This window comes from Ambystoma mexicanum, chromosome 10 (genome assembly GCF_040938575.1).
Source record: "Ambystoma mexicanum isolate Mex_15411 chromosome 10, UKY_AmexF1_1, whole genome shotgun sequence".
NCBI lineage: Eukaryota > Metazoa > Chordata > Amphibia > Caudata > Ambystomatidae > Ambystoma > Ambystoma mexicanum.
Genome location: NC_090932.1, coordinates 988,521,445 through 988,537,005, shown reverse-complemented (window position 1 = coordinate 988,537,005; position 15,561 = coordinate 988,521,445).

The window sequence follows — 15,561 nt, the reverse complement described above, 5'->3', positions numbered from 1 at the left end:
GGAAGAGTAGGAGGATTTCAAAATAATCAAGGTGGGTTTCAATGTACACAGAATGAGAACCAGAATACTCAACAAGGGCTTGTCAAATGGGTACCTTCGGTATGTTGGACTTGTGGAATGACAGGACACATTGCGTGCATATGTGGGAGCCAAGGAAATGTACAAAATGGCCAATCATCAAGAGGGGGGCAGCTTATCCTCCACCATACAACACACAGGCTAGAGAAGGGTTCACCCAAGATCATATATTATATCAAACACCCAAGTGCCTCGAGTGGAGCAGGTGCAACAGCAAGAACAAGTGCAAATGAATCCACCACAAGGGCAGTCGCAACAAGCACCCATGCAGACACAGCAGTTTATGAATACAGGACAAGTACTGACACCCAGGATAGGATGTGTTACTGTGGTAGGAGGGAATCCTTTCACAGGGACGGGGATGAGCCTGTACCCACAATAGTACAGCTCACAGGGTAAATAAATATGTTCAGTACTATCTGTGACACCAGACCCCCAAGAGGTACCAAGGGTTGATGTGACAAAGGAGGCCATTCTTTTTCTTTTTTAGTAGACACTGGGGCTACTTATTCATGTATACGAGAAGGAACATATCCAATGTCCAGACTTGCCATGAATTCTCAAGGGTTCTCTGGAGCTATGAGTCAAGTTCCTTTTTACTAATGAATTAACAGTCTCTGTAGGAGAGTGTGACATGTCTGTTCCTTTGTTATATTCACAACAGATACTGGTTAACATTTTGGGAAGAGATGTAATGACAAAACCTAATCTAACGATTTCATTCACTGATCAAGGAACACACTATGTAAACATGGGCACATTTCTAAACTGGCATTCACAGGGCAAGTGGCTCTGTGAGGAGTTCCAGTAGATCCAGAGATGTTTCTATATGGCGTGAGCATTCTATTGACTTGGCTATCTGGTTTAGTGGGAACAACTGTGAGGATACCTGACAAGTTTTTGTTTAGATCACAAATACCTATGTACGAAGAGGGGGTCACAGACTATCCCTATAGAATTGGAAGCAGCCATAGTACGAAAGGAAATGGCAATGCTTGAGGGAGTAGATGATGAGGATAGATGATGGAGAACAGTAATAGCTCTTGAGGAAGGATATTCTTTGACTGGCATCACTGATGTTGACATGTTCAGGGAAGACCAAACAGACCATGAAGTAGGGTTCTTCATGAGGATTATATACTGGATAAGAATAGAGAAAAGGGAAGTCCCCTAGCAAATGGTGATAATGCGGCTATGTCCAGCATTTTCCCAGGAAGATTTTGAAAAGGTGCCAAGAGTCCTTTGGACCACATGCCCTTATGACATAGGTTTATTCAAGGGAATAGGGGAGGTTAAAATAAAGCCTAAACCAAGAGCAATTTTACATCAAGCAAAGTAGTACCTCATGTCTCGAGAAGCTGATGAGGGTATATTTCAGACTATCTCAGCACTGAGGAAACAAGGAATTCTGGTGCCATCAGAATCGTTGTGTAATGCTGTGGGGTCTGATTAAGAAATCTAATAAATAATGGAGGGATCTTGAAGATTTATACAAGATATGAGAACGATTAAGTAGATTGTAGATGCAGAGTTTCCTTTGGTTCCTAATCTGGCAACAATACTATGTAGTATCCCGGTAGAAGTTCGATATTTCACAGCGATCGATTTGAAGAATGTGTTGTTCTCGATGACATTGCACAAGTACTCACAATATTTGACATCATTTACATTATGCCAAACCCAACTGAAACATTCTCGATTGCCCCAAGGGTACTGTGAGTCCCCATAAATCTTTAATAGGGTCCTACAGAGGGATTTAGGCAATATTGATCTTAAGATTGAGGTGATAAAGTACATAGATGTCATTTTAATTTGTAGCACCACAGAAGATGAGTTTAGACAAAATTATGTTCAGTTGATGACTATTCTAGCAGACAAGGGATAAAAGGTAGACAAGGAAAAATTGAAATATTATCAAGAATTGGTGTTATACATAGGTCAATGATTTCACATGAAGGAAAACAAAGTGAAACCTTAAAGAGCTGAGGCAATTCTGAAAACATCAAAACCAAAAACAGTGAAACAGCTGCAAACATTTTTGGGATTATGAAACTATGTCAGAGCATGGGTGTTTGATTACAGTATGTACACAAGACCACTTCTGCAAGCTTTAAAGAAAGCACAGGTGGAAAAAGTAAAAATAGAATGGACTGAAGAAATGAAGGAAGGGTTTGAGGAACTCAAAAAAGCAATTTGTACAGCCCCTGTTTTGGGAATTATTATGCTGAGGAATTGTATTTGGTTTTGCACACAAATGGGACAGTTATGACAGTAGTGCTTACACAGATAACTACATTGGGGTACACACATTTAGCATATTACAGTGGAATTTTAAATCCAGTTATGAGAACACACTTTCCTTGTGAACAGTCATTGGCAGCTGCTGTGTTCGCAATCGAGAAGTCTAGTTGTGGGCTGCTCCATGACTCTCTTCGTGGAGCATGCTCTGTTTGCATTTTAGAGAAACCCAAAGGCACATTGACATCTCTAAGAGCTTCAGCATATGAGGTAATGATTTCAAACCCAACAATTAAAATTGTAATATTTAAAATAGTGAATCCTGCCATGTTTATAGCTGAGCCAATAGAAGAAGGTGAACATGTACATGACTGTGGTAATTATGTTGAATTTTATGATGATATACCCCACGTAAAGGAGAATGCTTTAGCAGGAGGGGAAATTCTCTTTATTGATGGTTCTTCAAAAAGTATCAGATGCTGCAGTAGTGAGACATAGATTAAATGGAGAATTTGAAGTTGTAGCAAGTGCAAGGCTACGTCTCACTTTTCAGCACACGTGGCAGAATTATTAGCGCTCATTATCACGCTCGAGAAACGCAAAGGACAGGAAGTGATGGCATACAGTGACTCCGCCTACATGAAGTTAACTGTACATGCAGGGTTAGCACATTGGAAGAGGAGGGGCTACCTCCGCACAGATGGCACTTCAGTGCAGCATGTATCCTTATTGGATAGGTTTATTAAGGCACTACAACTCCCAGTAGCCATAGCAGTTGTTAAATGTGCAGCATACACTCAGTGAGCAGATTGTATCTCCTGCAGGAATGAAGCCTCAGACGAAGATGCTGTAACGCTTACCTGGACTCCTCGGGACCGTAATGCCATCTTAGCCTGTGAACCTGTACTTGGGCACTTTTTGGATTCCTTTTCTGTAAAAATGATAATAAAACAATAGAATGGCTATAGCATCTAATTACTGAGAAAGTGCTGCCTTAAAATGTATACGTTTTTCATTCTCCTCTCTCACCTGTGTTTATTATGTGTGGAGCCCTCCATCCTGGTGGATTGTGTGGACTGAAGCAATGGAAGAAGGGTTTGATGAATTGAAAAAAGCAATCTGCAAAGCTCCAGTTCTAGGGATCCCCAATTATGCAGAGGAATTATTTGTATTCTTGCATACAGATGGTACTTTTATGACAGCAGTACTGACACAGAGAACCACGTTGAGGTACAGGCCCCTTGCATATTACAGTGGAATTTTGGACCCAGTAATGGAGGTCACTTTCCATGCGAACAAAGTTTGGCAGCTGCCACGTTCGCCATAGAAAAGGCTACAAACATAGTGATGGGATGCTCCATGACGTTATTTGTTGAACAAGCATAATTACCATTTTAGAAAAACCAAAAGGCACGTTGACTACTCAAATGGATTCTCCCTATGAGGTTATCATATCAACTCCAGCGATTAAAATAGTTTGATGTAAAATAGTGAATCCAGCCATATTTATAGCTGAGCCAATTACCGAAGGAGAGCCTATACACGATTGTGCAAACTATGAAGAATTCTGTGTTGAGCTCCCTAGAGTAAAAGAGAATGCACTCGCAGGGGGAGAGATTGTCTTCATTGACAGGTCTTTGAAAATCGATTAAAATGATGGGCAAAGGTATACAGGCTTGTGAGTACTCGATTGCCATCTCAATATTTAGCACAAGCTGCAGAATTATTGGTGTTGATACTCACAATTGAGAATCACGCAGACCATGAAGTAACAGTTTACAGTGATTCTGCCTATGTGACGTCGATGTTACATGCCTGATTAGCACGCTGGAAAAGGAGGGGCACGTGCCGAGCGGACGGCACGCCAGTGCAGCACATATCCTTATTGAAAATGCTCATTAAGGCACTACAACTCCCAGTGGGCATAGCAGTTGTTAAATACACAGCTCACACGAAAGGGACAGATTTTATCTCATGCAGAAATCAAGCAGCAGGCACTGAAGCCAAGTGCTTAGCAAATACAGATACAGGGATGATGAATACCAAAACCATTAACGTCAATGAAAGGATGACTGTGATGATGAGTGTGGATGAGGGATATAATCATGTGTCTAAAACACAAATAGTGGAGCTTCAAGGAGAGGCACAGCAAGAGGAAAATAACTTGTGGAAGCAAACAGGGGTGTTCTTTAAACCCCCGGATGCATTGTGGCGACAAGACAGCACTGGTAAACCAGTGCTGCCTATAGCCTTATTAAGGGTAACGCTAGAATTGCTACACTACCCAGCATATACAACTAGGGAGAATCTTGCAGTAACCATTGCTGAGGATTGGTTTGTACTGAACCTAATGGAGCATGTTGCATTTTTTATGGTAAATTGTATTGTTTGCCAACAATTCACAGCTGGGCACACACTGCACATAGGGGGTCATTCCGAGTTTGGAGGCAGCCATGGTGCTATCAGCATCATGGCTGCCTCCAAACTCGGGTCCGGGTAGTCAGAATGGGGACCTACCGGAACATTCCAACCTATGCAGACCTGGTAAGTCCCCATTCCGAAAACCATTCCCCATTCCCATTTGAGCCCCAATATGGCTCAATGGGAATGGGGAAGGAGCTAATAACGGGCCAGTTATTAGCTCCATGTTCCCTTAACAGGTCCCGCTAAGGGCGGCTGGTTGGACCAGCCGTTCCTAGTGATACCCGCTAAGGGACCTTGGAATGTGGCGGTAGGGGGTTAAGAGCGCCGGCATCCTTACCGGTGCCGTTAACCCCCTACCACCATACTAAGAATGACCCCCATAGTGAGGGGAGTCATCCCAAGACCTAATGGCCCTTTACAGCAATTGTATATCGACTATGTCAACATGATACAAGTTTGTAATGGATATAGTTACCTATTAGTTATAATATGTCCTTTCTCTAGATGGATTGAAGCAGGTCCATGCACGCACCCAGACTCCACCTGTGCAGCCAAGTTCTTAGTGCGCAAAGTATTTACCAGATGGGCAATGTGCAAAGTAATGAGATCAGATAATGGACCTCACTTTGTTAATATCGTTTTCGAGCAGATCACCTCGCTGCTTGGTATAAAACACAAGTTTTCTTTGGCTTATCATCCGAAAGGAAATAGTATCTGTGAAAAGCTCAACCGCCTGTTAAAAGAAAGAATAGCTAAGTTGAAACTTAAAAAAGGGTGGTTGCACTGCCTACCACTGGCATTGTATGCATTGATGAACCAACCAGGTTCTGACCACCATCTTACGCTGCATGAGATTGTGACAGGCAGGCGAATGAGAACACCTTTAATGCCTCCATCCCGAGTAAGAAGTGATGCTCAGCCAACGTCAGCCAACGTCAGAAATTTTAGGACTTGAAATACAAAACTATCTGAACTGTTTAACATCTGTTTTTTCTGTAATTTCAGTAACTGTAATTTACAGTTGCAAGGCAGTACAGAACACAGAAGGAGATGCTTCAACAACCCAAAATTTCTACGTCCAAGAATCTACCCAGGAGATAAAGTCCTAATTCGTAACCACAGAAGAAAAAAGTGGGACGAGCCCCGTTTTCACAGTCCTTTTGTTGTTGAGGACGTGACTCCATCTGCTGTCAAATTGCAGGGTAGGCATGCTTGCATTTCCTGGGAGACACTGTTGGGTGTCCTGACCCACGTTTGGACTATTATGCTACAACCTTTGGTGCTGTGGGCTTAGAAAATCCAAGATGGCCAAAAAGCACACAAGCGTGCCAGAATCCAGGAGAACCACGCAGTTTGTGCGCACACCAAAATGGTTACCTAACTTGCCGCCCACTAGTGTAAAGAAAGATCTTTGTTAACAAAATCCACTGTTACTGATGTCAAAAAGTTGCTGAAATCGTGGCTCACCGGACCACTTTAAAGATTCAACCCTTTTGTAGGGTTCCACATAACCATTTTACTGTAAGGAGCCCCATCAAAACAATGTTAAGCAAGGATTATTACTACCATGTAAGAACCATTCCTGTTTGGAATGCATTAATCCAAGAAAGACCCCAAAAATGGATGCAGTACCAACAAAATCCTCAAGGCGGCGCTAGCGGTCTAAACTCTGACAGGAGAACTGAGTGCAGTTGGTGACAAAGGGATTTGACTCAGCTGACTTCAAAGGCTGCATTTTAATTAAAAAATAGCCACCTGCTGTTCCCAGAGGCCAGAAGCCTGGGAAACCCTCTCACCTCAAGAGATTCACACCACAGCCCAGGATATCACATGGTCATAATAACCAAATGCAAAGTGACCCCTGGTCTGCTGACCTCAACCTCCAGGAGACCACACAATAGGCTAGTGCACTTGAATAGAATATGTTGATTTTGACTGTTTCCTGTCAACAAAGGCCTGCCTGCCCGAAGACACATGTGATCACTGACCCACCCAAGTCTTGGAGGCGGACTCCAACACTCTGAGAACTGAATTGAAAGCAAAATATATATTTTACAGAAACACTGATAACTCTTTGTAATCAAATGACAGAAATGTATAACTTTGAGAGCCTTTATTTAAAAAATGTACCTTCAATTCAAGCCCAAACTCCAATTTGTGTGATGTTCTGGGGCAAAACCCTGCTATTTATGTATACTACAGACGCTGTGTTTAAGCTAGAGACATGGTAATTTACTGAAGTACGTATGGACAGGCCGTGTACATGTGTACAAATCTGGAGAAAAATCTGATGTTGCAAAACCACTAAAAAGCACAAAATATTGCCATTTCTGAATGCAAGCCCCCAGGAAGAGCAGAGTTTGAACAGGGGCTACCATCAGTAAATGCATGATGGGTGCATGTAATTTCAAACCACTGTGTAGCTATGAAATATGTCTATTTGATCAAATATAGATTGTGTGTAATTTGACAGGGGAGTGTCCTTTCTGCAAGCCATTAAATGACATCGCTCTGGCATTCCACTTCTTTTCCCCAATCAAGAGAGAAAGGAAAGCTTGGCCAATGACAAGTGGAGAGGGATAGGGCATAGAAAGCTAGCCTCTCCACCCACTTTCAAAACACATAAAAGCAGACAGTCAGGACAGATAGGGACATTCAATTCCATTTGCTGCAACATGCTCTACTGGACCACACCACATCCAGAAGATACTAGATTCAACACTTAGACTTTAAAACTCCAAAAAACTTGATTCAGAACTCAAAGCAATGGCCTAAACCCACAAACTGAGAACTCTTGTCAGTGGGCCTCAGCATCCAGCAAACCTAACAGCGGTAGCAGCATCCAGGAGCCGTGCAGATCAGCGCTGGGTCCAGAGAAAGCTGTGCAGAAAGATCCAGAAGCAGTGCTGTACCCAGAGAAAGCAGAGCAGTATCCAGAACCAGAGGCAGAGCAGAGCTGACCCAGACTGCTGTTCGCAGAACCAGAGAGCTGACCCAGACCGCTGTGCGCAGAGACCGTCCGTGGCGAGTGAAGAAAACCTGACCAGATCCGTGGCGAGGCCTATTTCTAAATATATTGTGAGTACCTAGCAGAACTGTGCAGAACCAATCTCTTAGTTAAAATAATACAATTCAATCTATTTTAATCTAAACAGAACTGCCTCTTAACTGTCACCTGTCATTTTCAAAGCTGTCACTTGTCATTTTCTAGCTGCAAGCTGTAACCTGTCGCTTTGAACTTTTAAAATTTCAAATCCGAAAAATAACCTTCACAAAATCGTTCATAACTCTGGAACCGTTTGTGCTAGGAACTTGGTTCAACTTTCCTCTGAAAGCTTAGAATCTAACCTTTCCTTACTGCATTTCATTCCACATTGCATCCATTTGAAACCATAAAAGTATTGTTGCTATCTTATCCATCCTATAACCACTCATCATTGATTATAAAGAAGTGTGCTAGTGCCAGACTATCCATTATTGATTACTGCTCAGACTAAGTGTGATATTCAATTATTAATTTATGATAAAGTGTGATATATATATATATATATCTATTGTTTAAATTATCAAATAAACCTTTTAACTTGCAAAACAGAACTACTTCTTGGCTCAGTGGGGTCAGGAAGATTCCAAGAGAGGGGTGTTATATAGGGGTAGTCATCCAGAACGCATGAACTGGACATAAAGATATATCAATAAGGGTTTCCATTCAGTATCCCAGACTAGGCATTGACTTAGCTGTAGTATTGAATTGAATCCTCTTACAAATTGGGGGCTCGAGCCGGGATATTCTGGGTTAGATTTACCATTTGTGCAGATTAATACAGCATGCCAGCTGAGCAGATACACATATCCGGTCGGATCACCACGCTGTGTTACGCTGTAAAGCACTCCTCAAAGGAACGCTCTAAGGAAAAGGTCTGTTTTGCAAAAATAAAAGACAAACTTCTTTAAGTCAGGAAGGAACTCAAATTCCAGAATGACGACCTTGGTAGATATGAAAATAGCCAGAGAGCACTTCTTACATAAGCTATTTGTGAGAAGTGAGTGGACTCATCAGGACCAGATGGTCTGCTTGCAGGCAATCGCACCCCAGATCACTGAAACAGGGTCAGATACATGGAGAGATCAGGGTCCCTTACATGTGGCCCTGAGTGAACTATACATGGCTCCTAAAGCTAAGGATGAACAAGACAAGATGGTTAGGATAGCGGCATGCCTTAACCTATATATGGGAGACATGCAGGATAAATGTACTGAAAGCCAAGATCTGGCGAATAAGCGACAGATGGTGTTAGAGAAGGTCCAATCTGACCTGGTCTCTTCTGAGCAGAGGCTTCAGGGGAGCTAGGAGTCAGAAAATGAGAGTAGACAGCACATCATTAAAATAAAGAAGGATATGGACATCCTGCAACAGGAAAAGGCTGACCAGGATACCAGATTTCTGGCCTTGCAGAAGGAGTACCAAGAAGGTTTGGACTCCCTACTGCAGAGCCAGAAAAAGCTGGAGCAACAGTTAGACTTCAATAGGGTATGTGCTGGGCAGGTAGTCACCCTGAAAAGCCACCTAGATAGGGAGAAGGCAGAGAGCAATAAACTGATTCTGAAAGACCTGGATACCCAGGCAAAGTTTGATCAGGAGCGCCAGAAAGCTGGTGCCTTCCAAAGGCAAAGGGACGACCTGACGGTACAGATGCAGACTCTTAGTCAGGAAAGGGACACCTTAGGCCAGGAAGTCTGCCACTTAAAAAGAAAAATGGAAGAAAATCACCTGGCCCACCAGGGACTGGGTGACCTCCAAAAAGAACACCAGAACTTGTTAGAGCACACCAGGAGGGTGGAGGATGCTCTATCAAGAAAGGAGCAGGCCAATAGGGACACAGCTCAGGAGGTAACCCTCCTGCAGCAGAGACTAGCCCAGTACTCCAGGACCAATCAGGAGGCACAGAGAGAAAACGAGGCTCTCTGCCAGCACAATGATAGGCTCCAACAATAGGTAGCGATGCAGGAGAGACTGATAGAGTCTAGTAAGGCCTTAACTGAGGAACTGAAGGTGCAGGCTCTTGCATTGCAACAGGGAGCAGGGGCGGATAGAGACCAAGTTCGCTGAGAAAGGGAAACTCCTGAGCATAACCTCAGGAGCCCTAGTACCAGAGGCCTTTATCTCTCTCAGTCCCTGGACTCTGCCACCCCCATGTCCCCTGGCGCACATGAGCACCGGGCCACAGGGATGGCAGATTACTATCCAGCCAGAAGCATGGGGCTCATAGGCCAGTACCTCCCAGGAATGGATGGGCGGGCATCCGGGTATGGGCACCCAAGCACATTGCAATTTAGTGGGGAACCCCAGGAGAGTAGGCCCATTAAGGGCATCCTGAAAACCTCTGCCCAGTTAGGTCAGTGGGGGGGGTACCCATCAAATCCTGGCAGCAAAGAGGAATCTGAAGACTCCTGTGAACGGTACAGGACACAGGAGACCAGGTCCCCACATTCTGCCAGCCATTCCCAGGCTCGCAGAATCCGGGAAAACCTGGAAGATCAGACAGGAACCTCTGGGAGCAGTGCCTCTGAGTCAGAGGAAGAATGGACAAGGGTTACCCGAACCAAAAAGGCCAATAAGGCTGCTTAAGGACCCATTGAAACAGATTAAGGCAATCAGGAGTGTCATCACGCCTTATCATAAGAACGCCAAGTACTCTGTTTGGGAACAGTTGGAGCTCTATGTGCAAATGATGGAGACTTTTCATTTGAAGGACAGCCAAAGCTGTATCCAATATGTAAAGTGGACATTCTCCCAAGAATACTCCAGTTTCTTTGCAGGGCTGGAGGACCAAAATCATTTAAGGTGGTCCACCTATAAGGCGGCCATCTTGAAACATTTTTCTGTTCACAGAAATCCTCAAGAGGCTTCCAAGGCAGCCTACAATTTGCAATGTGGGGAGGATCAGGCCACACAAGAATTTGTGCAAGAACTGAAACGGGCCTTTGCGCAGACCACCAGGAGGGTGCGCACAGACAGCAGAGAATTTGTCAATACATTTTCCATGCCTTGCCCAAATATATAATGACCCAGCTCGTGAGAGGTTTTCATGAGAAAAGATCTTTAGACTGGGTCATTGAACAGGCTACCCGGATCTATGAGGTGCAGAAGCCCATAGAAAATAAAAGCAATACCCAGAAAAATCCCAAAACCAACAGCACACCTGCTGCTGCCAAGGTGGCAGAGGTAAAGGTCACCCCCGTTTTGGATTTGGAGATGGGGGGGCCTAAAAACCTACCTGCACCTAATAATTCACAGCCCAGAAGGCCCTCGGGCCAGTCACAGACAGGGAGTCAAGGAGGTAGTCCCACAAATGGGGTCCCCCGCTCCCCTGACTATGTAAGTCCCCGCTACAAGGGAAACCGACCAATCCTGGGTTATTTGTGGACTCCTCCAGCGCAAGGGGGGGATCCAGCCAAGCACCTGACCCGGGGAACTTCCCTCCTAACTTCCCCCAGGAGGGCAGAAATACTCCAAATCCTGGGCAGAACTTTTTCCCCGGGTATCCACCCAATGTCCAGCCCCAAAATCATCCATCCTTCTTTCCCCAATTCAATGAGCCCAGACAACCTAATCCGGGAGAGGGGAGGCCAAGGGTGGAGGGGTACCAAAATCCTCCCAACCAGGGGTACTACCAGAGAAGGGATAGCTACCCTTCCCGGGATCAACCCAGGGGAGAAAATAGAGCCCCGTATCAGCCTGAGCGGGTTTCCCAGTTAGAGCGCCAGGTCCAAAATATGGCACGGGATCTGGGTCACATACTGAGGGCTCAACAGAACCCTCAGATGAGCGTGCCACCGCAGAATGCCCCAAACTCTGGACCTGGTGCTCCAGAACAATGACGGGGGCAGCACCCCGATAACACACCGGCTCCCAGGGAGGAGGCACAAGGGGAAGTGGGTGTAAAGCCTTGGAGGAAGCTTCCTTCCCAACTTGTAAACAGCCCATGGAAAACCAGGAACCGGAAACAAAATCTCCTGCCCCTGAAAGCCTGCCTCCCAAGGAGCAGAGGGGGGGTAGGAGAAACAAAGGACCCAAACAGACCCACTTTGTGGAGGAGGTTCAGGTCTTCCAATTTGAGCGAGAGGGATCCTCAGTAGATCCTGGGAAAAGGATCTTCTCCTTCAGAGATGGGGAACACCTCCCAAAGAAAAATGGGTCCCAAGGGATGTCAATTCGGACTGGGGAGATTTGGAGACTGAGCTACCGCCGCCCATCATCTCATCCCAGAACCCACAATACCGAAATCCCCTGGTTCAAACCCATCCTGATCACTGCCTCCAAAAAGGGCGGGGTGGCCCAGAACCAGAACCAGGGGAACCGACAATGGCTCTGATCTCCAGTACCAACTTTTTCTGTCAGATTCCCAAGACTCTCCACCGAATTCTGCCCAAATCTCTTCTCTAGCAATGTCCAAAACCAGAATGTTAGCCCACCAGTTGTCCAAAAATGTGCATTATCTGTGCCCCCTTGAGGAGAAGGAGGGAAGATACTATGCCTCGGTACAAGTACAGGGGCAGGGTACAATTTTGGCACTGGTGGACACTGGATCCCAAGCTACCCTGCTGTCCAAAAGGGCCTTCAAGGAACTAAACGCAGGAAGGGGGGAGGATTACCGAATTCCTCTCACCTCTCTTCCTGGACAACTGCAGAACTTTGACGGGAAGGAAATTCCCGTTGAGGGGACTGCAGATTTGGACATTAAAATTGGGCGACACAAGGTGAAACACCCGGTCATAGTAGTGGCTCCAGAGGGCACCCCTTGTTTACTAGGGAATGACCTCCTGAGAAGGTTGTCACCCCTAATAGATTGTGTAAAAAAGGTCCTCTGGACCCAGACTAGCCGACCAATAAAATTAAAACAGAGTGTCAACCATGTTAGTTTAAACGGCACATGCCACATGGTTGAACAAAAATCTGACCAAGTAGAATTCCACTTCCAGAATAACCAAATTCCAGACGTGACAGTAATAGCAGTAGGACAACAGACTGGTGATGGGGGGTCCTCTCTATTTCTGAAAATCAACCTTCCTTCCAGTCTAAAGTGGTATTCCACGCTGGAAATAAACACTCTGAAATTCTATACTAATCCACAATCAGAAACTCCCACTCCTATAGTCCAGAAAGATGTGAAATCATCTCAGAGCCTGGCTGATATTCAGCAAATTGGAGAGCAGTTGTTCATCCCTGTCCTGTCCAGTTAAATGATGGGAAGGACTCTGTTCTCGCCCGAGTGTGTGTGAGCAACGGTAAGAGCTTCATCAGCGAAGCCATGTTCCACCAACTCTCAAAAGATCCAGCCATTCCCACATTCAAACTGATAGACAAATGGGAAATGGACCTGGAAGCGCCTAATTCCAAACATCTCCTGCCAAGCAGGTGTATGCTCAAAATCTCCATTGGCAACAAGAGCATAGTCCACAATTGTTGGGTCGTACGAGACGTCTTTGCCGCTTTTTACTTAGGCAGTGACATTCTCAATCGCTTTGCCATTAGTTTGAACCTAATAAACTTCAAAGCTTGGTCCCGATTAGCAGATAATCCCATGGGCTTTGATGATCCAGAAAGAGCATTTAGGTCAGCTCAATTGCTACCTTATGCAGTTGAAATTCAGATCAAAGAGGAAGTCACCATCCCAGAAAGGACCCGACAATTCTCCCTGGAAGTGAAAGCTAAAAGAGGACAACATTTGAAAAACCCTGATGATTACATACATCTAAACGCTTCTCTCCAACAGCAAGGGTTGGGGGTAAACCCAACTCCATTAGTCAACATAGAACATGACACCATTCTAATAGAGGTGGATAACAGCGACTTAAAGAGTATTACTCTAGCCGCAGGCACCATTATTGGAATGGCGGTTGATGACCGACATTTTTCCATTGATCTAGGAAATTAACTGTTAGGACCAATCCCCAAGGACTGTTTTGACAGTGACAGTGATGACAATACAACACCAGACAGGATTTTTACCCGGCATGGGGGGAACGTCCTGGTGTACACTTCCTGCCCCTATGGTAAGGAAGATGTGACTTGTGACTTCAGGAGGGATGAGGTGATTTTCCAGGTCCATGAGGGTTGCCTTTCCCACCTGAGGCCTCCAGTCCAAATCAACACTCTGATCAGGGACTTCTCCACCCAGCTGGAGGAGGCCGCTGATATAGCCAAACCAGAAGTCTTTCCAGGCTTCAGGCAGATGGTGGAAGAGAGAGTCAACCTAGCTGATGCCTGTGGGACTCTGGAACAAAAGCAAAAGTTGAAACAAGTTTTCTTGGATTTCAAAGATCTCTTTGCGGTAGACTCATATGACTGTGGTCGCACTGACATCCACACAACAACAATCCCCAAGGACCCTGGCATGACTCCTGTGTTTGTGAAGCAATATCGCTTGCCTCTCGCATCAATGGAGTCCCTTACTGAAATAATTAAGATCCTTGAGTCCCGGGGAATAATCCGTCCAGTCCACAGCACCTCCAATAATCCGGTGCTGGGAATATTGAAGCCAAACGGCCAGCGGAGACTCTGCGCCGACCTCAGGGAGCTCAACAAACGGGCCCATACTTCCCGATGGCCTCTGCCCTACATTGACCAAGGGCTGGCCCAGATCCAGGGGTCACAGGTATTCACTGCAATAGACCTGACCAATGGATACTGGACTGTGCCTGTCAGTAGGGAGGACCAATACAAGCTGGCTTTTACCTTTGGGGGCCAGCAGTACACATGGACCCGGGTCCCTTCGGATACCTTAACTCCGGTAATGAGTTTAACATTTTCCTACATAAGGCCATGCCCAACCTGGGTGCAAGGGGTAACCTGGCTTATGTAGATGATGTCCTCATCAAAAGTTTATCTGTGGAGGAACACATAGCGGAGATCCGTTATGTTCTGACCCAGTTGAGGGCCGCCGGAGCAAAACTTTCCTTTCAGAAAGCACAGTGGTGTCGAACCCGTGTTAATTTCTTGGGGCATGAGATTACTCCTCAGGGTCTCTGTCCCCAGGAAAAGAAAGTGGAAGCCCTCCAAAAATTGAAAGACCCCACAACTCTGCGGGAACTAAGGAGCCTCCTTGGACTGACTAATTACAGCAGAAAGTTCATTGAGGGCTACGCAGAGATCACCAGACCCCTGATTCATCTCTTGAAGGGGGGGGTCAAGTGGGAATGGGGTCCAGAACAAGCCGAGGCAGTAAGACAACTCAAAAGAAGCCTCTCACAAGCGCCCTGCCTAGCTTACCCTGTCAGAAACAAGGAGTTCTTCCTGGAGACGGGGTTCTCTAATACGTGCTTGACGGCAGTATTATACCAAAAGCATGACAAGGTCAATAAAGTAATCTCCTATGCGAGCAAAACTTTATCCTCTGTGGAGGAAAAATTCAACGATTGTGAGAAGGCACTCCTGACGACGGTGTGGGCATTGAATAATTACCGCCCGTTTATCCAGGGGGAACACATCATAGCGGAGACTCCACACCAGCCTCTGCAATATCTCCAAAGTGACAGAATCCAGGCCGGAAATGTGAGTCATTCCCGAATTACTTCCTGGATTCTGTCAATGCAAGGCTTTACTGTGGAGGTCCGATATGGCCAAAACAAGAAGAGTCCCCTCGCGCAAGGTCTGGCTGACTTGCATGATTGTGCCAGAGAAAACTGTCTCGAGGAGGAAAGTCTAAAAATCAAGGACAACACGGAGGCATACCTTAATTCCCCACACAAAGTCTTTGAAGAGGACAAGTGTGAGGGAATGCCCTCTGTCTACGTGGATGGATGCTCTTACCATGTTGA